General features: G+C 33.7%; 1 protein-coding gene across 2 annotated transcripts in view; it reads right to left on the reverse strand.

Annotated features, from left to right (window-relative positions):
- LOC119600718 (uncharacterized protein DDB_G0283357-like) overlaps positions 1–27744 on the reverse strand; it is a 149374-nt gene that overhangs the window by 100692 nt on the left and 20938 nt on the right. For both annotated transcript variants that reach the window (XM_037951176.1, XM_037951181.1), the window contains one exon: positions 22889–22917. The gene's annotated coding sequence lies outside the window, so the exon portion shown is untranslated. The remainder of the gene's footprint in view (positions 1–22888; positions 22918–27744) is intronic.

Genomic DNA, 27744 nt, shown 5'->3' on the forward strand with positions numbered 1-27744 from the left:
GTAGATAGACAGACAATATCAGACCCACAAAACAAACTCAAATCAAAACAACTTCACAAACCAAACAACATAATTTTCATGCAGCTCGAATCCCCTCATTCTGCAACGAAAACATGATAGAGAGAACAAGGAAGGAAGTCTAGCAGAGAGCTAGAGAGTTACTTGCCAAATGGCACTGAGTTTTATTTTTACTGAATGACAAACAATAATAAAAGAAAAACTGGAAAATCCAGCTGGTTTTTGTTTTGCAAAACAAGTGTGCTGGGGTAAACAGTCAGGGAGAGCAAACAAACATGAATGGAGCATGTAAAGTAAAAACAACAGAAGAAGTGTTTAAAAAGAGGGGAGGGTAGGGAGATCAACGTATATTAGCAATTTTAATTCAATATATAGTTAAAAACTTTAATTGAATGAGAATGGGAAAACCCAAAATCAGACATATGGAGGAACTGCACTAGAACTGAAATAGACCTAAACACGAACTAAGTTAGAACTGAACTAGAACTGAACTAGAAATGAACTAGAACTGAACAAGAACTGAACTCGAACTGAACAAGAACTGAACTAGAACTGAACTCGAACTGAACTAGAAATGAACTAGAAATAACTGAACTAGAACTGAACTAGAACTGAACTAGAACTGAACTAGAACGAACTAGAACTGAACTAGAACTGAACTAGAACTGAACTAGAACTGAACTAGAACTGAACTAGAACTGAACTAGAACTGAACTAGAACTGAACTAGAACTGAACTAGAACTGAACTAGAACTGAACTAGAACTGAACTAGAACTGAACTAGAACTGAACTAGAACTGAACTAGAACTGAACTAGAACTGAACTAAAACTGAACTAGAACTAAACTAGAACTGAACTAGAACTGAACTACAACTGAACTACAACTTAACTACAAAAGAACAAAAACAGAACTAGAACAGAACTAGAAATGAACTAGAAATGAACTAGAACTGAACTAGAACTGAACAAGAACTGAACAAGAACTGAACTCGAACTGAACTAGAACTGAACTAGAACAGAACTAGAACAGAACTAGAACTGAACTAGAACTGAACTAGAACTGACCTAGAACTGACCTAGAACTGAACTAGAACTGAACTAGAACTGAACTAGAACTGAACTAGAACTGAACTAGAACTGAACTAGAACTGAACTAGAACTGAACTAGAACTGAAATAGACTGAACTAGAACTGAACTAGAACTGAACTAGAACTGAACTAGAACTGAACTAGAACTGAACTAGAACTGAAACTAGAACTGAACTAGAACCTGACTAGAAACTGAACTAGAATGAACTAGAACTGAACTAGAACTGAACTAGAACTGAAACTAGAACTGAACTAGAACTGAACTAGAACTGAACTAGAACTGAACTAGAACTGAACTAGAACTGAACTAGAACTGAACTAGAACTGAACTAGAACTGAACTAGAACTGAACTAGAACTGAACTAGAAACTGAACTAGAACTGAACTAGAACTGAACTAGAACTGAACTAGAACTGAACTAGAACTGATCTAGAACTGAACTAGAACTGAACTAGAACTGAACCTAGACTGAACTAGAACTGAACTAGAACTGAACTAGAACTGAACTAGAACTGAACTAGAATACTGAACTAGAACTGAACTAGAACTGAACTAGAACTGAACTAGAACTGAACTAGAACTGAAGTAGAACTGAACTAGAAATGAACTAGAAATGAACTAGAACTGAACTAGAACTGAACTAGAACTGAACTAGAACTGAACTAGAAATGAACTAGAACTGAACTAGAACTGAACTAGAACTAGAAACTGAACTAGAACTGACTAGAACTGAACTAGAACTGAACTAGAACTGAACTAGAACTGAAGTAGAACTGAAGTAGAACTGAACTAGAACTGAACTAGAACTGAACTAGAACTGAACTAGAACTGAACTAGAACTGAACTAGAACTGAACTAGAACTGAACTAGAACTGAACTAGAACTGAACTAGAACTGAACTAGAACTGAACGAGAACTGAACTAGAACTGAATTAGAATTGAACTAGAACTGAATTTAAACTGATTTAGAACTGAACTAGATCTAAACTAGATCTGAACTTAAACTGATTTATAACTGTACTGGAACTAAACTAGTTCTAAACTACAACTTAAACTGAACTGTAATTGATTGAGAAGTGATCAAAATGATAAATTAATTAAACGAGACCTGTTGAAAAAATCCGAAATTGAACTAGAATTGATCGAAAACAGAACTTGAACAGATATCGAATTGAATTAAAACACAACTAGAAGAAAACATGTTTGCAATTCCATATTAAAATCATTTTCAACTACAACTTGATAATTTTTATTATTTTTGCAAAATCAAAGCAAATCGACTATAGAAAAAATCCAAAACCAAACATGGCCACAAACAAATTATTCATAATGATGTCAACTTGTGAAACATTAGAAGCCCCCCATAAGATTTTGCAATGTGTAATTTTTTCTTGTTCTTGTTTTTTTCTCTCTGTTAGAACAATAAAACCATGAGTAATTCCCCAACAAGAACTGAAACTTGAAGGTAAAATGACACATGATACACGAACAGACAGACGACAACCAAAAGAATAAATATAAAAAAAATGTTTGTCGGCAAGCGACAAAAATACCAAAAAAAATATTAAATGGAAAATAAAATGTATAAAAGCAAATACAAGTGACTAAATAGTAAAAAAATCAAGAACATTAAAGACTTTTTGTTAGCAAAAAGACCAGCAAATAAACATTTAACTTTTAAAAAAATAATGCATTAAAAAATCACAATTAAATGCTTAGAGGTTTAGTTAAACGAATACATTTAAAGAAATAATTGCATTAAACACGTTTAATTATTTTAAAGGTACTTACAGTTTAAGTGGATAATAAGAAATCATTGATAGACGACTCACCTGAAAAGATATGAAAAATTGATTATAAAATTGTTTAAATTAAAATAAAATTTGTAAATAAATATTTTTAATATTAAAATTAGTTTTTTGCTAAGCAAGTTTAAACCACTGATAACATGGCGAATAACGACGCCTTTGGGCCATACATCTTATAAATCTTTTTCAACAGCCCCTCAAGACCAATAGTAGTTTACTTTCATCATCATCGTCACAATGTTTCCTAGATAAAAACGAGGTATTTGAACTGCAGTTCAACACTGACCTTGCACAAAAATGCCTCAACAGAGTAAAACTAAAATGTACTCGCAATGCAAGAGAGTAAAATCAACAATTGAATGAAACAATTTTACAAAAAATAAAAAACAACTTTTTTTATTTGCAAAGTGCCCCTATTTATAATGTAACACTCAGACACACAGATACATAAGTACACTCATACTATTACGATAATACCAATGGATTTACAAATACAAATAGATAAACAGTGTGTATGTGTCTCTGGTAAATGATGATAGTTTTTCGAAATGATAAACAAGGAATTTTTAACCATGAAATCATTGTAAACATGTCGTTGTTTAGAAAGGAATTACAACAATAAACAATTAAGTGCATGTTATTGTTGTTGATTTTAAATAATGCCAACAAATGGAAAAGTGATAAACTAATTATAAAAGGAAATGGAAATATGTATTAATAAAATGGAACCAGAAATGAACTAGAATCAATCAAGACACAACTAGATCTGAATTAGAACTGAACTAGAACTGCACTAGAACTGCACTAGAACTGAACTAGAAGTGAACTAGAACTGAACTAGAACTGAACTAGAACTGAACAAGAACTGAACTAGAACTGAACTAGAACTGAAAAAAAAACTGAAACTAGAACTGAACTAGAACTGAACTAGAACTGAACTAGATCTGAACCAGAACTGAACTAGAACTGAACTAGAACACAACTAGAACTGAACTAGAACTGATGGATGGAAAAGTCAATAAATTGGAACCAAAAATGAACTAGAACCAATCAAGAACCAACTAGATTTGAACTAGAACTGAACTAGAACTGAACTAGAACTGAACTAGAACTGAACTAGAACTGAACTAGAAACTGAACTAGAACTGAACTAGAACTGAACTAGAACTGAACTAGAACTGAACTAGAACTGAACTAGAACTGAACTAGAACTGAACTAGAACTGAACTAGAACTGAACTAGAACTGAACTAGAACTGAACTAGAACTGAACTAGAAATGAACTAGAACTGAACTAGAACTGAACTAGAACTGAACTAGAACTGAACTAGAACTGAACTAGAACTGAACTAGAACTGAACTAGAACTGAACTAGAACTGAACTAGAACTGAACTAGAACTGAACAAGAACTGAACTAGAACTGAACTAGAACTAAACTAGAACTGAAGTAGAACTGTACTGGAATTGAACAAGAATTGAACTAGAACTGAACTTGAATTGAACTAGAACTGAACTAGAACTGAACTAGAACTGAACTAGAACTGAACTAGAACTGAACTAGAACTGAACTAGAACTGAACTAGAACTGAACTAGAACTGAACTAGAACTGATCTAGAACTGAACTAGAACTGAACTAGAACTGAACTAGAACTGAGCTAGAACTGAGCTAGAACTGAACTAGAACTGAACTAGAACTGAACTAGAACTGAACTAGAACTGAACTAGAACTGAACTAGAACTGAACTAGAACTGAACTAGAACTGAACTAGAACTGAACTAGAACTGAACTAGAACTGAACTAGAACTGAACTAGAACTGAACTAGAACTGAACTAGAACTGAACTAGAACTGAACTAGAACTGAACTAGAACTGAACTAGAACTGAACTAGAACTGAACTAGAACTGAACTAGAACTGAACTAGAACTGAACTAGAACTGAACTAGAACTGAACTAGAACTGAACTAGAACTGAACTAGAACTGAACTAGAACTGAACTAGAACTGAACTAGAACTGAACTAGAACTGAACTAGAACTGAACTAGAACTGAACTAGAACTGAACTAGAACTGAACTAGAACTGAACTAGAACTGAACTAGAACTGAACTAGAACTGAACTAGAACTGAACTAGAACTGAACTAGAACTGAACTAGAACTGAACTAGAACTGAACTAGAACTGAACTAGAACTGAACTAGAACTGAACTAGAACTGAACTAGAACTGAACTAGAACTGAACTAGAACTGAATTAGAACTGAACTAGAACTGAACTAGAACTGAACTAGAACTGAACTAGAACTGAACTAGAACTGAACTAGAACTGAACTAGAACTGAACTAGAACTGAACTAGAACTGAACTAGAACTGAACTAGAACTGAACTAGAACTGAACTAGAACTGAACTAGAACTGAACTAGAACTGAACTAGAACTGAACTAGAACTGAACTAGAACTGAACTAGAACTGAACTAGAACTGAACTAGAACTGAACAAGAACTGAACTAGAACTGAACTAGAACTAAACTAGAACTGAAGTAGAACTGTACTGGAATTGAACAAGAATTGAACTAGAACTGAACTTGAATTGAACTAGAACTGAACTAGAACTGAACTAGAACTGAACTAGAACTGAACTAGAACTGAACTAGAACTGAACTAGAACTGAACTAGAACTGAACTAGAACTGAACTAGAACTGAACTAGAACTGATCTAGAACTGAACTAGAACTGAACTAGAACTGAACTAGAACTGAACTGACTAGAACTGAGCTAGAACTGAACTAGAACTGAACTAGAACTGAACTAGAACTGAACTAGAACTGAACTAGAACTGAACTAGAACTGAACTAGAACTGAACTAGAACTGAACTAGAACTGAACTAGAACTGAACTAGAACTGAACTAGAACTGAACTAGAACTGAACTAGAACTGAACTAGAACTGAACTAGAACTGAACTAGAACTGAACTAGAACTGAACTAGAACTGAACTAGAACTGAACTAGAACTGAACTAGAACTGAACTAGAACTGAACTAGAACTGAACTAGAACTGAACTAGAACTGAACTAGAACTGAACTAGAACTGAACTAGAACTGAACTAGAACTGAACTAGAACTGAACTAGAACTGAACTAGAATAAACTGAACTAGAACTGAACTAGAACTGAACTAGAACTGAACTAGAACTGAACTAGAACTGAACTAGAACTGAACTAGAACTGAACTAGAACTGAACTAGAACTGAACTAGAACTGAACTAGAACTGAACTAGAACTGAACTAGAACTGAACTAGAACTGAACTAGAACTGAACTAGAACTGAACTAGAACTGAACTAGAACTGAACTAGAACTGAACTAGAACTGAACTAGAACTGAACTAGAACTGAACTAGAACTGAACTAGAACTGAACTAGAACTGAACTAGAACTGAACTAGAACTGAACTAGAACTGAACTAGAACTGAACTAGAACTGAACTAGAACTGAACTAGAACTGAACTAGAACTGAACTAGAACTGAACTAGAACTGAACTAGAACTGAACTAGAACTGAACTAGAACTGAACTAGAACTGAACTAGAACTGAACTAGAACTGAACTAGAACTGAACTAGAACTGAACTAGAACTGAATTAGAACTGAACTAGAACTGAACTAGAACTGAACTAGAACTGAACTAGAACTGAACTAGAACTGAACTAGAACAGAACTAGAAGTGAACCAGAACTGAACTAGAACTGAACTAGAACTGAACTAGAACTGAACTAGAACTACTGAACTAGAACTGAACTAGAACTGAATTAGAACTGAACTAGAACTGAACTAGAACTGAACTAGAACTGAACTAGAACTGAACTAGAACTGAACTAGAACTGAACTAGAATTGAACTAGAACTAAACTAGAACTAAACTAGAACTAAACTAGAACTAAACTAGAACTGAAGTAGAACTGATCTAGAACTGAACTAGGACTGAACTAGAACTGAACTAGAACTGAACTAGAACTGAACTAGAACTGAACTAGAACTGAATTAGAACTGAACTAGAACTGAACTAGAACTGAACTAGAACTGAACTAGAACTGAACTAAAACTGAACTAGAACTGAACTAGAACTGAACTAGAACTGAACTAGAACTGAACTAGAACTGATCCAGAACTGAACTAGAACCGAAACACTCGTTGATCGAGTCATGATGCAAACCTGAACTAGAAGTGAATACGATTTGAACTAGAAATGGTGACGAACTAAACTAAAACCGATCTAGAATAGCATTATAACTGATATAAATATGATTCAGAACATAAACTGAACTAAACAATAAATGTTATAACTAGAAGCGAACTAAAACTGATCGATAAATTATATAGTACTCATCGAGAAAAAACTACTAAACCAGAATCGAACAAGAACTAATGCAGATATGATCGGGAAGAACTAAAACTGATCCTAAATTGATTTATAACTGATACAAAAAAAGAACTCGACCCGATACCCACCTGCACTAGAAATGAAATAGAACTATATTAGAAACTGCGTTAATTTAAAATAAACTAACATTTTCGCGCGTGTAGTTGAATTTTATAAACAAACAAAACTTGAAAGTTGGCAACTAAAACCATAACAGCAAAAAGTCAAGCCTTGATAATTTCCGTTTCTGTCTGTTTGTTAGTTAGTTAAACTAGGTACAACAACTTCTACATTTAAAACACATTGTTGTAGATATTTTGTTCTAGGCTTTAAGCGGTAATTGGTTGGTTAGTAGTACGTTCTATAAACAACCAACTCATACCACTGATGTTGCAACACATGAGACTCCTGGCTGCCAGTCTGCCTGCATGTGTTTGAATGAACATGACATTTGTTGTTAAACTTTTCACTAGTTTTGGATATGTTGTACTTGTTCTATTTGTTATTGTTTTTGCTGGTTTTGATGGTCAAAATCCAAAAAGAACCAGTTCACCAAAACATTATGAAAGAGTGGAAAAAAATGTATGTAACACACACTTTTGACTCTTAACTTTTAGCTGGTAGTTTTTTCTTTCAACCTTTCCTTTTTTGTAATATTTCTTTTTTTTCTTTTTTTGTTAAATAAATGGCTTCTTTGCTTAAGCAACAAAGTAGAACACTCAGATAAAAATCCTGATTAAATAAATTTATGTTTTTTTATTATGACTTGTAATATTTTCTTTTTTTTAATTTTTTCTGTAAATAAAACCTACTCTATTACAAAAATTTATGTTTTCATGGGTGGGTTGGTTGTCGTTAAAGGACTACAAATGCAAGCTTTGTTGTTGGTTTTTCATAGTTACGTTGGCTTTAATGTTAAAAAGTTTTTTTGAAAAGTGGGTAGTATTTCTTGGAAGTTTATGTTTAAAAATCTTGTTTATGTTTGTGGAAAATGTATAAATATAATTACAATGTTTAAACTTATCAAAAAACACATTTGTACGTTACATTTTAATGATTGGTAAAATTATTTACAATGATTTATATGACACTGTTTAAAGATATAACAGCATTGAGTCAGATGTGCCAAATTTTTCCATGCACAAATCTGGACTAGAACTGAACTAGAACTGGACCTGAACTATAACTGAATTAGAATTGAAGTAGAACTGACCTTGAACTGAACTTGAACTAAACTAGAACTGAACTAGAACTGAACTGAACTAGAACTGAAACTAGAACTGAACTAGAACTGAACTAGAACTGAACTGGAACTGAACTAGAACAGAACTAGAACTGAACTAGAACTGAACTAGAACTGAACTAGAACTGAACTAGAACCGAACTAGAACTGAACTAGAACTGAACTAGAACTGAACTAGAACTGAACTAGAACTGAACTAGAACTGAACTAGAACTGAAGTAGAACTGAACTAGAACTGAACTAGAACTAGAACTGAACTAGAACTGAACTAGAAACTGAACTAGAACTGAACTAGAACTGAACTGGAACTGAACTAGAACTGAACTGGAACTGACTAGAACAGAATTAGAACAGAACTAGAACAGAACTAGAAACAGAACTAGAACAGAACTAGAACAGAACTAGAACAGAACTTAGAAAAAAACAGAACTAGAACAGAACTAGAACAGAACTAGAACAGAACTAGAACAGAACTAGAACAGAACTAGAACAGAACTAGAACAGAACTAGAAAAGAACGAGAACAGAACTAGAACAGAACTAAACAGAACTAGAACAGAACTAGAACAGAACTAGACAGAACTAGAACAGAACTAGAGCAGAACTAGAACAGAACTAGAACAGAACTAGAACAGAACTAGAACAGAAGCTAGAACAGAACTAGAACAGAACTAGAACAGAACTAGAACAGAACTAGAAACAGAACTAGAACAGAACTAGAAACAGAACTAAAACAGAACTAGAACAGAACTAGAACAGAACTAGAACAGAACTAGAACAGAACTAGAACAGAACTAGAACAGAACTAGAACAGAACTAGAACAGAACTAGAACAAACTAGAACAGAACTAAAACAGAACTAGAACAGAACGGACCTAGAAAAGAATTAGAACAGAACTAGAAGAAACAAAAATAAACTACAACTGAATTAGAAGTTTGAACGGAACTTTAACCCCACTAGAACAGATCCTGCATTGATGCATAAACCGATCCAGAAAAAACTAGAACTAATCCAGAATATATATCGAACTTATTACACTTAAACCACTTAAAATAATTGATTACATTCTGGATAGAAAATAAACGGCTTATTGAGAGTTCTGCTCGATAAAAATAAACTATAATAAACTTAATCAAGTATCAGAATTATTCAAAATTACAATCCCTTTTTTAACAAACCAAAACCAAACAAAGAGGAAAATTATTCATTAATTAAGAGGGCGTATGATTAGTGAACCCTGAGAAATTCAATAAATTTTCTTGAACCATCAACATGGCGAAATGCATTCAAACAAATGTCATGTGTAAAGCATTTTTAAAATTAAAAACATGATAAAAAATACAAAAAACAAAAACATGTTGTAAATAAAATTTCGATTATTTTCATTCATATGTGTCACCACTAAAACATGTAATTAATATTGTTAGTTTTTGGGTGTTTTTTTTTTATCACACATTTTAAAAATTATAAAAATATACATAGAAATAGTAATTTTATTGTAAATTTATATTGTGAAATCTTAATGCTTTTATAATCGTTATTAATAATTTATTGAAGAATAGAAAATTTAGAAATTTCTCAAATTTAGAATAACTCCTTCTTGGATTAAAATTCAAACAAAAAAACCACGGTTCGTTGAACCATTTGCAGTTTTTTATTATATTTTAAATTTCAAAACCACTTATTCGTTTAATTGTCAACTACATAATGGACAGCTGTTTATAAAATACAATATTTTCTAATTTTTGCACGATGTTTTATCAAATTTCTTCTCTATTATATTTAATGTTATTTAACAGAAAAAAAATTAGCGAAATTCAATAAACGGCAAACATCATCCACAATCATCGCCACTAACTGCAACGTTTGAAGTCATCATAGTCATCCTAAGCGCACAACCAGCCAGTCAGTCATCCAAACCGTCAAAACAAATGCAATGAGCCACATATATGGGTGTGACACAAAAACCACACCAACAAGTATCGATGTAATAATCGTACATCGAAAAAAATGCAATTTAAATATAGTTGCAACAACAAAAACACAGTGCACAACAAACACTTGAAAAATATATTTAAAAAACAACAACAAAGCGACACAAATTTAAACTTATTCAATAAGTCAGTCACTCAATTCTTTCAGTCGGTCGATCAGCCAGTCGTCAGTCATCATCAGCTGGCTCTGTATATGGATGGTTGAATAGACTGGTTGGTTGGATGGATGAATTGGTGGATGCATATGGAATACACTTTAAATGCATAATACATTCAAACATATTTCACAATCATCAAATAGTAATAAAAAAGAAGAAATAATGAGAAAAAATAAATAGAATACCCTGCAGTTCTTAAGGTGCACTATACTGTACTGAACTAAACTAGAACTGAACTAGAACTGAACTAGAACTGAACTAGAACTGAACTAGAACTGAACTAGAACTGAACTAGAACTGAACTAGAACTGAACTAGAACTGAACTAGAACTGAACTAGAACTGAACTAGAACTGAACTAGAACTGAACTAGAACTGAACTAGAACTGAACTAGAACTGAACTAGAACTGAACTAGAACTGAACTAGAACTGAACTAGAACTGAACTAGAACTGAACTAGAACTGAACTAGAACTGAACTAGAACTGAACTAGAACTGAACTAGAAATGAACTAGAACTGAACTAGAACTGAACTAGAACTGAACTAGAACTGAACTAGAACTGAACTAGAACTGAACTAGAACTGAACTAGAACTGAACTAGAACTGAACTAGAACTGAACTAGAACTGAACTAGAACTGAACTAGCTAGAACTGAACTAGAACTGAACTAGAACTGAACTAGAACTGAACTAGAACTGAACTAGAACTGAACTAGAACTGAACTAGAACTGAACTAGAACTGAACTAGAACTGAACTAGAACTGAACTAGAACTGAACTAGAACTGAACTAGAACTGAACTAGAACTGAACTAGAACTGAACTAGAACTGAACTAGAACTGAACTAGAACTGAACTAGAACTAGAACTGAACTAGAACTGAACTAGAACTGAACTAGAACTGAACTAGAACTGAACTAGAACTGAACTAGAACTGAACTAGAACTGAACTAGAACTGAACTAGAACTGAACTAGAACTGAACTAGAACTGAACTAGAACTGAACTAGAACTGAACTAGAACTGAACTAGAACTGAACTAGAACTGAACTAGAACTGAACTAGAACTGAACTAGAACTGAACTAGAACTGAACTAGAACTGAACTAGAACTGAACTAGAACTGAACTAGAACTGAACTAGAACTGAACTAGAACTGAACTAGAACTGAACTAGAACTGAACTAGAACTGAACTAGAACTGAACTAGAACTGAACTAGAACTGAACTAGAACTGAACTAGAACTGAACTAGAACTGAACTAGAACTGAACTAGAACTGAACTAGAACTGAACTAGAACTGAACTAGAACTGAACTAGAACTGAACTAGAACTGAACTAGAACTGAACTAGAACTGAACTAGAACTGAACTAGAACTGAACTAGAACTGAACTAGAACTAACTAAACTAACTGAACTAGAACTGAACTAGAACTGAACTAGAACTGAACTAGAAACTGAACTAGAACTGAACTAGAACTGAACTAGAACTAAACTAAAACTAAACTAGAACTAAACTAGAATTGAACTAGACCAGAACTAGAACTGAATTAGAATGAACTAGAACTAAACTAGAACTGAACTAGAACTGAACTAGAACTGAACTGAACTGAACTAGAACTGAACTAGAACTGAAATAGAACTAAACTAGAACTGAACTAGAACTGAACTAGAACTGAACTAGAACTGAACTAGAACTGAACTAGAACTGAACTAGAACTGAACTAGAACTGAACTAGAACTGAACTAGAACTGAACTAGAACTGAACTAGAACTGAACTAGAACTGAACTAGAACTGAACTAGAACTGAACTAGAACTGAACTAGAACTGAACTAGAACTGAACTAGAACTGAACTAGAACTGAACTAGAACTGAACTAGAACTGACTAGAACTGAACTAGAACTGAACTAGAACTGAACTAGAACTGAACTAGAACTGAACTAGAACTGAACTAGAACTGAACTAGACCAGAACTAGAACTGAACTAGAATTGAACTAGACCAGAACTAGAACTAAACTAGAACTGAACTACAACTGAACTAGAACTGAACTAGAACTGAACTAGAACTGAACTAGAACTGAACTAGAACTGAACTAGAACTGAACTAGAACTGAACTAGAACTGAACTAGAACTGAACTAGAACTGAACTAGAACTGAACTAGAACTGAACTAGAACTGAACTAGAACTGAACTAGAAATGAACTAGAACTGAACTAGAACTGAACTAGAACTGAACTAGAACTGAACTAGAACTGAACTAGAACTGAACTAGAACTGAACTAGAACTGAACTAGAACTGAACTAGAACTGAACTAGAACTGAACTAGAACTGAACTAGAACTGAACTAGAACTGAACTAGAACTGAACTAGAACTGAACTAGAACTGAACTAGAACTGAACTAGAACTGAACTAGAACTGAACTAGAACTGAACTAGAACTGAACTAGAACTGAACTAGAACTGAACTAGAACTGAACTAGAACTGAACTAGAACTGAACTAGAACTGAACTAGAACTGAACTAGAACTGAACTAGAACTGAACTAGAACTGAACTAGAAACTGAACTAGAACTGAACTAGAACTGAACTAGAACTGAACTAGAACTGAACTAGAACTGAACTAGAACTGAACTAAACTGAACTAGAACTGAACTAGAACTGAACTAGAACTGAACTAGAACTGAACTAGAACTGAACTAGAACTGAACTAGAACTGAACTAGAACTGAACTAGAACTGAACTAGAACTGAACTAGAACTGAACTAGAACTGAACTAGAACTGAACTAGAACTGAACTAGAACTGAACTAGAACTGAACTAGAACTGAACTAGAACTGAACTAGAACTGAACTAGAACTGAACTAGAACTGAACTAGAACTGAACTAGAACTGAACTAGAACTGAACTAGAACTGAACTAGAACTGAACTAGAACTGAACTAGAACTGAACTAGAACTGAACTAGAACTGAACTAGAACTGAACTAGAACTGAACTAGAACTGAACTAGAACTGAACTAGAACTGAACTAGAACTGAACTAGAACTGAACTAGAACTGAACTAGAACTGAACTAGAACTGAACTAGAACTGAACTAGAACTGAACTAGAACTGAACTAGAACTGAACTAGAACTGAACTAGAACTGAACTAAACTGAACTAGAACTGAACTAGAACTGAACTAGAACTGAACTAGAACTGAACTAGAACTGAACTAGAACTGAACTAGAACTGAACTAGAACTGAACTAGAACTGAACTAGAACTGAACTAGAACTGAACTGAACTAGAACTGAACTAGAACTGAAACTAGAACTGAACTAGAAACTAGAAACTAGAACTGAGCTAGAACTGAACTAGAACTGAACTAGAACTGAACTAGAACTGAACTAGAACTGAACTAGAACTGAACTAGAACTGAACTAGAACTAGAACTGAACTAGAACTGAACTAGAACTGAACTAGAACTGAACTAGAAACTGAACTAGAACTGAACTAGAACTAGAACTACTAGAACTGAACTAGAACTGAAACTAGAACTGAACTAGAACTAAACTGAACTAGAACTGAACTAGAACTGAACTAGAACTGAACTAGACTGAACTAGAACTGAACTAGAACAGAAACTAGAACAGAACTAGAACTGAACTAGAACTGAACTAGAACTGAACTAGAACTGAACTAGAACTGAACTAGAACTAGATCTGAACAGAACTGAACTAGAACTGAACTAGAACTGAACTAGAAACTGAACTAGATCTGAACTAGAACTGAACTAGAACTGAACTAGAACTGAATAACTGAAACTGAAAAAACTGAACTAGATTTGAATTCGAATTGAACTAGAACTTAACTAAAACTAAACTAGTTCTAGTTCACTCCCTTAAAGCAGCATTATGTTAGAGTAACAAGACTAGTAACTAGTCCTCTGGCTATAAGTCCCCAGTACTACCGAGTTCTCTTTAAAACAAAAATTCAACAATGTGCGTTAAGCAAACATGTTCGCTCGTATCAATTGATGGATTGTTGTAGTAAGAACGTTGTACATAAGAATGATGCACATGGATTGCATATTCAGATACTACGACTCATTACAAACAAACAAACACATTAGGGAGACTTGTAAAGAAAAGTTGTTCATGCTGTCACTTATAAAGATTTTAGTTCCTACCACCAGACTCGCAACACAATGCTAGATTTCATACATTTGTCGAGTAGTAAATACGCAATGCCCCCCTAATGCCTATGATTTTTATTATCAATATTTAAGTACATATTTACATTCACACATCTACTTAACAACTTTGTTGGAATTACAAACAGATGAGAGGAAAATATAAGCACAGAAGTGTAAGAGCGATAAAGCAATTATGCTGGTGTCGATTGGTGAAGATTGATTCAGAATCTAGCAAAGTCAAAGGGAATGTCTAGACTTAACGTCACTAATCAGGCGCTAAAGAAACAGATTGATAACTTAAAAAGTAAAATTTTTAAGCTATTCTCTTTACTAAGCCAGACTTATAAAATTATGTATATGTATATTCATGAGTCCGAGAATTGCTCCATTTTAACCCATTAAATCCAAAAAGAAAAAAACTTGAAAATCCTTATATGTTGCTTAATTTTTAAATACCATTAAAATATCTGTTCTTCTCATTGTCCTCACATCTGTTCTTAATTATATGCGAGGAGAGTGCGTTTGAAGTGTCAGATTTTTATTATTGCTTTCATATTTTTCACAATTTTTATTTAACCAGATTGATTATATAAAAAATTGCATGTGGAGCATGATAATAAAGTAAAGACGAAGAGTATATGGATGGTACTTGTAAAAAAATAAACCACCAAATATGGAAAGAAAAACTGCAAATAAAATGTGATTAAAATGGATTTTAAAGTAGATTTGGAAGATTTAAGTTTTGCTGTTTGAAGTTTCGGAGATTGTAATTATTGTTTATTATCCTGTCATGTGAAAACGTGTTTGTCCATCTAAGTAAGAAATTAGTTGATTTTGTGTTTCGGAATACCAAATATATATCGAAATCAATAAGACTATTTCAATACATCGTTAACTCAGTGTGCTTCTTTGATAGGAAATATGGAGTCGTATCTATTGACTCAACTGGCAATTGCTCCTCCTTTTTCGAGGTATTCATTAGGATAATTCTAACATTACACGGCAAGGTTGCCATAGTATCCATATAGTAATCGAAATGGCTCGATTATATAAGCATGATTCGACAGAATCATGTTAAAAAATTACCTTCTTAGCGTTGAGTCCACTCAATGGATACAAAAGGATACCGACATGTACTCACTTTAATCACTTCAAGATTATAAGTATTCCTAAGTAGACAACCTTTGGCCAAGTACGACTTTTCAAAACCAATCATCTGATCTATCTGATGAACATCTGCAATCCCATCAGACGTCAAACGACAGACTATTGTGAATGCTCAGAGAACCTTGCATTAAATGCCTGTATGTGCCAAAAATCTACGTAATAGATCGCAATGGTGATGCGATTTGAATCACTATTCAAGAGGAAAAGATCACTGGTCAAATATGATTCGAATCGTTCCAAAACAAAGATGTAGTAAGAATGCGTCAACTCTCTACTCAAGCAAAGCATCAGATTCTGCTATAGAATTCCTTTCGGCGCTTTTGTAACAACATCAAGAACGTTGTCCTGTCCCATCACTCTATTGTGCATACAAATGTCATTTGACGCATTCAACCACTGTTGTCTTTGAGTTTATCCAACAGAAATCATTTATAACTAGCACCACAAGCTATCAACAATAACCTACATTTAATTACCACATCCGTCTCTGACTTAACCTGCATTGGCTAATTATGTTTCTGGTAATGTCCCGAGAAAAGTTTCATAACAATAACTAACGACTGGAAATGCTCGGATATCAATGACCCGGAATTGAGATTACATTACGCCACTATCGCAAAAGTCGTCTTCGTGGTAATCAACAAAGAATAGGTTTGGAATTCTCATACTTCCGTAACGTCATCCAAAACGTCCTTTCATCAAATGGTCGAAATTTAATTAAAACATCGAGGACATTATCCCATTATCTGTGCCTTAGAAATTACAGAAAATAATGATCTGGGTTTGAGATCCCACTTCTGTTTCATAACAATAACTAACCATTGGAAATGCTCGGATAACTATGACCTGGGTTTGAGATTATATTCCGCCACTATTCCAAAAGGCATCATCGTGGTAACCAATGAATACTTTTGTATTTCCGGTGCTTTAATAACAACATATAACATGTCATTCCATCAACATCCAACATGTCATTCCATGTTCGCTCCTGAGGCGAAATTTCAAAACTCCTATCACTTGGAGATTCTGCCTCAGTGCTTTTAGTGGTCTTCGTAATATCCAACGTTGATCTGAATTCCATTGCAATTGCTGGAACAAAGAAATTGTTGCATCCAGTGGTCGCTCCGGAGCGAAGTTTCATAACAGCTTTCTCTTAAAAATTCTTCGAAAACTATAATATGGGTTTGATATCATGCTGAAGATTCCGCAACTGTGCTAGTAATTCGCTTTGTGATATCCAATGAATACGTATCGACTTTCAGCGCTTTTGTAGCAACACCCAATACGTCATCCCATCAAACGAGGATGAGCTATCGATTACAATTGCTCAAAATATTTTGCAACCTCGTATATCGAGAGATTTCTTTCTAGTTACACAAGATCTACTCTAGCGCAATTGCGCGATTTTTCAACTGCAACCGATACTGTCCCAATATGTACAATTACTGACGTCATATAGACCAATGTTATAATCACTTGAGATAGCACAGTTTATCATTTTCTATCCCATAGAGTTTTCGGGAATGAACACGGCAACTATGGAACTGTTACAACAACTAATAACACATACTTTGAAAACGTATGTTCAGATTTACAGTTCAGAAAGAAAGGTAATCGAGAGAGAGAGAGAATCGGAGGTGACAGTAGGACCTTTTGAAGGGAAACTTCTCTTTTACCTAAACGCTCGTTTCACAGACATTTTCTCAGACACTTCCATTTCTAAAGGCTTTGAAGAAAAAACCAAATTTAAAAGACACTCAATATATTTCGAATCGCGAACACCCTGTAAACCTTATTCTTAAAGATTCGGGAATCACTATTTGGCCTTGTTCATAACTCACTTTTGTTCACATTTTGCCATTTTTCTAATAAATTTCCTTGATTTTTTGTGTTTTTTTTCATTCTTTCAAATCATTGTCACTAAAAACCACAATATAACCTTAAACACATGTTTGTCTGTATGAGTGTGTCATGCTTTTTAAAAACTCATTTAAATTTAAATTAAAATAATTGCATTTACTCTTTAACTATTCGCAAACTCTGCTCGTAAACAACATGTGCAAAAAAACTCTCATTATTATTCCAGTTGTCTCTCTCTGCCAGCATTTTCAACCCACCAACAACCTTCACACCGTACAAAATACAAAACATGTTTGTTGGCAACTCTAAAACTCAATTAAATTTGCGACATGCCAAAACCGGGCAAAAATGTAAAAAACAAACAAAAAATAAACATCAGGCCGATTGACTTTTAAATGCAATTCTTCTCGTACATATTTAAAATATGCATTCGTACTTGGTAAACTGGCGCGTACTTCGTTGCTGTCGTTGACATCATTCGTGTTTGCTTTTTTTTGTTTATTCTAGTGCACAATGCTGACTGCAAACGTTGCAGTAAACGTTAATGCTCTCACACTTAAGCAAAAAAAAAAAAAACAACTCATGTAATGCAATTTAAACAAAAACAACAACAATAACTATTACAACTAGAAGAGAATTCCAAGTGAGAATAACAACATGTAACAATTAGAGAAGTTGTTTTTGGTTTTTATTCTCTTCATAATTTTATAATGATGGGTTGGTTGGGTGAACTGGCTGTCAGTTTGTTAGGCTCGCTTCTCTCTCGCTCTCTGTCGACTTTATTGGACGGACCTTAGAGCATGTTGTTCACATTTAACATTGAAAACGTACATTGACATAAATGCATTTCAACAACTTTTGTAAAAATATTGTAAACAACAACAAACACTCTCACATGCACAGCGTCATGTAAACACTTTTTACATGTGTATAGAAGAAGAAATCATGAGCGAGTATAAAGCAAGAGTATTCACTCATATGTTTGCAAATTAGGGTGAAACCAACATTTATAAGGAAAAGAAAATTGTCTTTGAATCAAGTCGCATCAGATCAGCTTTGATACTATATCCAAAGCTTTACCTGCATTGTGGGAAGCGAACGTCATGGTACCTTTTACAGAAACCATAATGGAGCTAAACGAAAATACACATCAATCAAAGCTCTGCCAGTCGCGTTAAAAGGTTTAGTTTTCTTTCAGAATCTGTAGTTATCGTATTGGTAGTAGGAAAAAGACTTCTATTGCCAAATCACAAAGTTCGATATAACTTTTGGGTTCCGTCTAATAATACCTACAACTACAGTAAAAACTTCTACTTTACACACTATTCATGCTTGGTTACGTGGAGTGTAAAGTGAAGAACATAATTATGGTGGACGTGCCAGTGTATTGGTAGGATTTGCTATATGCACTTCCACTTACACACACTTTTACACATGTAGAGACATCATATCTATTATAGGAAAACAATCCAAAAAGTTGTTTAGAGATTTAAACAAAGTCTTCTAGTTCAGTTCTAGTTCAGTTCTAGTTCAGTTCTAGTTCAGTTCTAGTTCAGTTCTTGTTCAGTTCTAGTTCAGTTCTAGTTCAGTTCTAGTTCAGTTCTAGTTCAGTTCTAGTTCAGTTCTAGTTCAGTTCTAGTTCAGTTCTAGTTCAGTCTAGTTCAGTTCTAGTTCAGTTCTAGTTCAGTTCTAGTTCAGTTCTAGTTCAGTTCTAGTTCAGTTCTAGTTCAGTTCTAGTTCAGTTCTAGTTCAGTTCTAGTTCAGTTCTAGTTCAGTTCTAGTTCAGTTCTAGTTCAGTTCTAGTTCAGTTCTAGTTCAGTTCTAGTTCAGTTCTAGTTCAGTTCTAGTTCAGTTCTAGTTCAGTTCTAGTTCAGTTCTAGTTCAGTTCTAGTTCAGTTCTAGTTCAGTTCTAGTTCAGTTCAGTTCTAGTTCAGTTCTAGTTCAGTTCTAGTTCAGTTCTAGTTCAGTTCTAGTTCTAGTTCTAGTTCAGTTCTAGTTCAGTTCAGTTCTAGTTCAGTTCTAGTTCAGTTCTAGTTCAGTTCTAGTTCAGTTCTAGTTCAGTTCTAGTTCAGTTCTAGTTCAGTTCTAGTTCAGTTCTAGTTCAGTTCTAGTTCAGTTCTAGTTCAGTTCTAGTTCAGTTCTAGTTCAGTTCTAGTTCAGTTCTAGTTCAGTTCTAGTTCAGTTCTAGTTCAGTTCTAGTTCAGTTCTAGTTCAGTTCTAGTTCAGTTCTAGTTCAGTTCTAGTTCAGTTCTAGTTCAGTTCTAGTTCAGTTCTAGTTCAGTTCTAGTTCAGTTCTAGTTCAGTTCTAGTTCAGTTCTAGTTCAGTTCTAGTTCAGTTCTAGTTCAGTTCTAGTTCAGTTCTAGTTCAGTTCTAGTTCAGTTCTAGTTCAGTTCTAGTTCAGTTCTAGTTCAGTTCTAGTTCAGTTCTAGTTCAGTTCTAGTTCAGTTCTAGTTCAGTTCTAGTTCAGTTCTAGTTCAGTTCTAGTTCAGTTCTAGTTCAGTTCTAGTTCAGTTCTAGTTCAGTTCTAGTTCAGTTCTAGTTCAGTTCTAGTTCAGTTCTAGTTCAGTTCTAGTTCAGTTCTAGTTCAGTTCTAGTTCAGTTCTAGTTCAGTTCTAGTTCAGTTCTAGTTCAGTTCTAGTTCAGTTCTAGTTCAGTTCTAGTTCAGTTCTAGTTCAGTTCTAGTTCAGTTCTAGTTCAGTTCTAGTTCAGTTCTAGTTCAGTTCTAGTTCAGTTCTAGTTCAGTTCTAGTTCAGTTCTAGTTCAGTTCTAGTTCAGTTCTAGTTCAGTTCTAGTTCAGTTCTAGTTCAGTTCTAGTTCAGTTCTAGTTCAGTTCTAGTTCAGTTCTAGTTCTAGTTCTAGTTCAGTTCTAGTTCAGTTAGTTCTAGTTCAGTTCTAGTTCAGTTCTAGTTCAGTTCTAGTTCAGTTTCTAGTTCAGTTCTAGTTCAGTTCTAGTTCAGTTCTAGTTCAGTTCTAGTTCAGTTCAGTTCTAGTTCAGTTCTAGTTCAGTTCTAGTTCAGTTCTAGTTCAGTTCTAGTTCAGTTCTAGTTCAGTTCTAGTTCAGTTCAGTTCTAGTTCAGTTCTAGTTCAGTTCTAGTTCAGTTCTAGTTCAGTTCTAGTTCAGTTCTAGTTCAGTTCTAGTTCAGTTCTAGTTCAGTTCTAGTTCAGTTCTAGTTCAGTTCTAGTTCAGTTCTAGTTCATTCTAGTTCAGTTCTAGTTCAGTTCTAGTTCAGTTCTAGTTCTAGTTCAGTTCTAGTTCAGTTCTAGTTCAGTTCTAGTTCAGTTCTAGTTCAGTTCTAGTTCAGTTCTAGTTCTAGTTCAGTTCTAGTTCAGTTCTAGTTCAGTTCTAGTTCAGTTCTAGTTCAGTTCTAGTTCAGTTCTAGTTCAGTTCTAGTTCAGTTCTAGTTCAGTTCTAGTTCAGTTCTAGTTCAGTTCTAGTTCAGTTCTAGTTCAGTTCAGTTCAGTTCTAGTTCAGTTCTAGTTCAGTTCTAGTTCAGTTCTAGTTCAGTTCTAGTTCAGTTCTAGTTCAGTTCTAGTTCAGTTCTAGTTCAGTTGTAGTTCAGTTCTAGTTCTAGTTCAGTTCTAGTTCTAGTTCAGTTCTAGTTCAGTTCTAATTCAGTTCTAGTTCAGTTCTAGTTCAGTTCTAGTTCAGTTCTAGTTCAGTTCTAGTTCAGTTCTAGTTCAGTTCTAGTTCAGTTCTAGTTCAGTTCTAGTTCAGTTCTAGTTCACTTCTATGTCAGTTCTGGTTCAGTTCTAGTTCAGTTCTAGTTCTAGTTCAGTTCTGGTTCAGTTCTAGTTCAGTTTTGTTTAAATCGTAGTTTCATTTAAAATAACTTCTTGAACTGGCCACTTACTTTTGAAGTGGTTACAGAGAAAAAACGACAACATCATCGTCATATCTTACAAGTAGTAAATGGAAATAATAGCAACAGACAGTGTAGAAGCAAAAAAACACAGATTATAAAATAAAAACAAAATAAAATAAAGAAAAAACTGCATATAAAATGTTAAAAACAATTCAAACACTCATGACTTAAAGCTGGAAAATAGACTTAAATAAAAACCGCTTTTGCCCAGTTTTAAGGAGAGACGAAGTGTCGAGGGAGAAGTTTTAGGTTAAAGTTGAATTTGGGTGGGTGGATTTGTTTTTTTTTTTTTTTTTTTTTTTTTTTTTGTTGCAATTTTGTCTGGTTTGTCTACTTGCTGTTTGCTTTACAACTTTTCCGCACAGAAAATTATAGTCAAATTCAAACAAGATTACGATGACATTTAATTTATTTAAAAAATAGTCTTTTTTACTATTATAACAGAAAAAACGAAGCCAACAAACAAAAAACATGTTTTGTCTAAAGTATTAAAAATTAAAAGTAAATACATGTTAAAGTCGGATATAACAGGAAAAAAAGATTTAAAAATTATATTTTATCTAAGTTGTTGCTCTTCTTACAATATCGAAAATGCTTATCGAAGTTCGATCAGCCTCGAAAACCGTAATTTGTGAGCGTATTATTATTGTTCTCTAGTCTAAAAACAAGCTCATCATCTTACCATACTGAAACGTCTTCACAGACAAAAACTCTTACATCCTCTCATATTAATAGATAGGTTATCAAGAGTGTCTGGATTTACAAAACACTTTACACTCTTTGTACACAATAGGAGTAAATACATTAGAATGGCTTTATTATTAAGGTAACCAAAAAAAAAAAAGATGATGAAGGAATTATGTTCATCACAAGGTATCATAACTGTTATCACTAAAAGAATTGATGCTTTAAGAATATACTGATATACTTGCCCTCTTTCGATGTATATAAAAAGACCTTTAGTATGGCCTCTACATAGGAGGGGCGGTACTTAAATTGACAACTAAAAAATATATCTCAAGTTTGGTTATTAAAAACTAAACTCAAAACATACGAAGCATCATAATATGTTTGCGCTTGATTTTTTTTTTCACTCACCTGTTTCATTTAAAATGGATGACTTTTACCTGAAAAAAGAATGAAAATATAGGTAAGTTAAAGAAATTTGAATTAAAATAGTCTAAAATATAGAAATCGTTAACATATGTGTCGTATAAGTAATATTAAAATACAGTAAATACAGTTATACAGACGTATAATTAATAAAATATAGTTCAATGACTCACATGGCGTATGAGTAATGTATAGGGTGATCGATTATTCGACATTTTCCAAAAACCGGTTTTCGAATAGTTCGAATAGTTGACATTTCAAAAAAACCGGTTGATATTTTTCAAATTCAGAAAAAACCGGTTAACCGGTTTTTCATAATAAATAAAAAAATATATGTTAATTTGAAGAAATTAATGTTTATGTTTAAATTTGATTAATAAAACATGGCCCGAAATGATTTTTAACAGTTTAACAGATTATAGCTTTAGATCTAGTCGTCTGATTTACATTATTTCTTTAATATAAAAAAAAATAGGAAAAAAGTGGACACTTCTGTTAAACATAAGGTACTATGTAATCCTAGCTTATTCTAAAGCCCTTTTAGGAAATTTTCATAGGCATTCCAACACTTCCATAATATTTCAGCGGTAAATTAATTATTGTAGTTGGAATATAATCTTAAGATTAATAAAATTTTATTAAACAGTTATCAATTTTACAAATAAAATTTTTTAATTAATTAGGAAAATCAAAAAAGTTTAACCAATGGTGCTTTAGAAAAATATATCCTAGTTCCTGGACTCGAATATTTTTAAAATTTAAACGCGCTGTATTATTTACTTCAAAATTTCATTTAAATAATCTTTAAATACAAACCAAATAAAAGTATTCGAAACCGGTTTTTAAAAAGTGAAAAAACCGGGTTATTCGATATTCGAAAAATCAACATTTAGAAAAAAGTAAAGCAGAAAAAACCGGTTTTAAAACCGGTTGAAAAATCGAGTCGATCACCCTAGTAATGTAATAAGATGGTGAGAGCTTAGGGTTTTGCAGGGAAATTTCTCTTTTTCGAGTTCAACTCTAGTCTAATTCTAGTTCTGATTAAAATCAGTTTCTATTTCAGTTCTAGTTATATTCTAGTTCAGCTCTAGCTCTAGTTCAGTTCTAGTTCAGTTCTAGTTCAGTTCTAGTTCAGTTCTAGTTCAGTTCTAGTTCAGTTCTAGTTCAGTTCTAGTTCAGTTCTAGTTCAGTTCTAGTTCAGTTCTAGTTCAGTTCTAGTTCAGTTCTAGTTCAGTTCTAGTTCAGTTCTAGTTCAGTTCTAGTTCAGGTCTAGTTCAGTTCTAGTTCAGTTCTAGTTCAGTTCTAGTTCAGTTCTAGTTCAGTTTCTAGTTCAGTTCGTAGTTCCAGTTCTAGTTCAGTTCTAGTTTCAGTTCTAGTTAAGTTCTAGTTCAGTTCTAGTTCAGTTCTAGTTCAGTTCTAGTTCAGTTCTAGTTCAGTTCTAGTTCAGTTCTAGTTCAGTTCTAGTTCAGTTCTAGTTCAGTTCTAGTTCGTTCTAGTTCAGTTCTAGTTCAGTTCTAGTTCAGTTCTAGTTCAGTTTCTAGTTCAGTTCTAGTTCAGTTCTAGTTCAGTTCTAGTTCAGTTCTAGTTCAGTTCTAGTTCAGTTCTAGTTCAGTTCTAGTTCAGTTTCTAGTTCAGTTCTAGTTCAGTTCTAGTTCAGGTCTAGTTCAGTTCTAGTTCAGTTCTAGTTCAGTTCTAGTTCAGTTCTAGTTCAGTTCTAGTTCAGTTCTAGTTCAGTTCTAGTTCAGTTCTAGTTTCAGTTCTAGTTCAGTTCTAGTTCAGTTTAGTTCAGTTCTAGTTCAGTTCTAGTTCAGTTCTAGTTCAGTTCTAGTTCAGTTCTAGTTCAGTCAGTAGTTCTAGTTCAGTTTCTAGTTCAGTTCTAGTTCAGTTCTAGTTCAGTTCTAGTTCAGTTCTAGTTCAGTTCTAGTTCAGTTCTAGTTCAGTTCTAGTTCAGTTCTAGTTCAGTTCTAGTTCAGTTCTAGTTCAGGTCTAGTTCAGTTCTAGTTCCATTTTAGTTTCAGTTCTAGTTCAGTCTAGTTCAGTTCTAGTTCAGTTCTAGTTCAGTTCTAGTTCAGTTCTAGTTCAGTATTAGTTCAGTTCTAGTTCAGTTCTAGTTCAGTTCTAGTCAGTTCTAGTTCAGTTCTAGTTCAGTTCTAGTTCAGTTCTAGTTCAGTTCTAGTTCAGTTATAGTTCAGTTCTAGTTCAGTTCTAGTTCAGTTCTAGTTCAGTTCTAGTTCAGTTCTAGTTCAGTTCTAGTTCAGTTCTAGTTCAATTCTAGTTCAGTTCTAGTTCAGTTCTAGTTCAGTTCTAGTTCATTCTAGTTCAGTTCTAGTTCAGTTCTAGTTCAGTTCTAGTTCAGTTCTAGTTCAGTTCTAGTTCAGTTCTAGTTCAGTTCTAGTTCAGTTCTAGTTCAGTTCTAGTTCAGTTCTAGTTCAGTTCTAGTTCAGTTCTAGTTCAGTTCTAGTTCAGTTCTAGTTCAGTTCTAGTTCAGTTCTAGTTCAGTTCTAGTTCAGTTCTAGTTCAGTTCTAGTTCAGTTCTAGTTCAGTTCTAGTTCAGTTCTAGTTCAGTTCTAGTTCAGTTCTAGTTCAGTTCTAGTTCAGTTCTAGTTCAGTTCTAGTTCAGTTCTAGTTCAGTTCTAGTTCAGTTCTAGTTCAGTTCTAGTTCAGTTCTAGTTCAGTTCTAGTTCAGTTCTAGTTCAGTTCTAGTTCAGTTCTAGTTCAGTTCTAGTTCAGTTCTAGTTCAGTTCTAGTTCAGTTCTAGTTCAGTTCTAGTTCAGTTCTAGTTTAGTTCTAGTTCAGTTCTAGTTCAGTTCTAGTTCAGTTCTAGTTCAGTTCTAGTTCAGTTCTAGTTCAGTTCTAGTTCAGTTCTAGTTCAGTTCTAGTTCAGTTCTAGTTCAGTTCTAGTTCAGTTCTAGTTCAGTTCTAGTTCAGTTCTAGTTCTAGTTCAGTTCAGTTCAGTTCTAGTTCAGTTCTAGTTCAGTTCTAGTTCAGTTCTAGTTCAGTTCTAGTTCAGTTCTAGTTCAGTTCTAGTTCAGTTCTAGTTCAGTTCTAGTTCAGTTCTTAGTTCTAGTCAGTTCTAGTTCAGTTCTAGTTCAGTTCTAGTTCAGTTCTAGTTCAATTCTAGTTCGGCAGCAATCCGTCAGTACATATTTAATTACATTTTTCTATCAAATTACAAAGTATTACAACAAATCCTACAAAATGTCTTAATATTTATTTAAAAAAATATCTATAAAGACAACAGTAAAGAATGTCTCGTATTTAATTTCTTTAAAAGGATTTTATTTTGCATGTATTTATTTCCCATTTTACATTAAGGGCCTCCACCAGTGAGTTGGACTAAATGACAGTTAAAGTGGTTGGTTGTTGTTTGTTTCATTGGTTGCCTTTTAGTTGGGTCGTTCATTCGGTCGCTCAGTCGGTTGTTTTTGTTTGGTGTGGTGTCAATCAATGTTAGATGTGCGTGTTTTCCTATTGGCGCTTAAATGTCGCTACATTGTTAGTATAACAAGGACTTAAATAATGTGCAACATACAAGACCAACGACAACATTAAACAACAGTTTGGATTAATGTTGGCTAAAGGAAACAAGGAAGAGTTGAAAATAAAACAAAAAGAATAACAACAAATAGGACAATAGGAGTAGAAACATTTGTAAAATCCATTGGCGGTAATAGGGAGAAGAGTTGAAAGGGCAATAAAGTATTGGTTACAGTATCTTCCTCGTCTTTTTCCATTACTTTAATTTAAGACCTTGAATTTTGGATTTACTTCTTTTTCGTGTGTCATTGTTTAATTAAAATAAATACAATCGAGTCATTCCCTTTCTCGCCAGACAGACATCATGTGGAGTATTTTCTTTAAGTTGTGTGTTTTTGTTTCATCGCTGTGTGCCAAACAAGGAGTTAAGTTGGTGAACATATTTATTTGCTTTCAACCCGCCATTGAGGACGTTGTGAAAAAAAGTACAAAATAAATATTTTAACATGGGTCTTGTAATTTCCTTTCATTTAAAATTGTTTTTTTTTCCTGGTTCATTGATATTTTTGGTGTTGTTATGTTTTTTTTTGTTGTGTTGGCTGCTTGGTTTATTATTTATGTTTATTTGCCAGACAAAAATATAAATATAGAGTCCCAAACACGCGCTCAACACACAGACAGACAAATATTTTCATACATATTATAACACTCTCATCATGCTTAGTGCAAGTTAAGGTGAATACCCTACTTGTTAGGGTTTGGTAAAGGGAGGAATATTGGTTTTATTATGCCGTTAATAACACATGGAAATATTACTCGTAGATGTCCAAAATTATACATTTTCAGGGTCCTTATTAATCCACTTATGACCCTTGATATATAGAAAGTATTAATTGTTATGGTTCTATCAATAAGAATCCGGATATGCCGGGTATCCATCTTCATCTAATATTCATAGCTTTTTTGTACATTCGAAAGAACAACCGAGGGTAATCATCCCCAAAGATATAGTAAAATTTCCTTGCCAACGATATAATAGACTATATTTTGCACCAATATTTGACTTGATGGCTTCAGAACTCTTAGTGATGGAAATAATTCAGTACATTGGGTCATACCCCAAAGTAATCTGCCTCATACATCCGTGAGCTCCCAACCTTAGCTATATATATTGACGATTTTAGGTATCATGTGAGTATTTATGGTTTCCAAGGGTTGCAGTCAGATTAAACACAGCATCAAAATCTTGCGATTCTTTGCTTCTTTAACATAACTTTCGAAACGCCTTAATTTTGACATTCTTAATGTCTCAAAACCATCCTAAAGTTCTCCTTCCCAAATTTGAATGAAATCATGACGTAAAT

The sequence above is a fragment of the Lucilia sericata genome, unplaced genomic scaffold, assembly GCF_015586225.1.
Source record: "Lucilia sericata isolate MDLA Ls3-8-SP2 unplaced genomic scaffold, ASM1558622v1 Contig000119F_arrow, whole genome shotgun sequence".
NCBI classification, from domain to species: Eukaryota; Metazoa; Arthropoda; class Insecta; order Diptera; family Calliphoridae; genus Lucilia; species Lucilia sericata.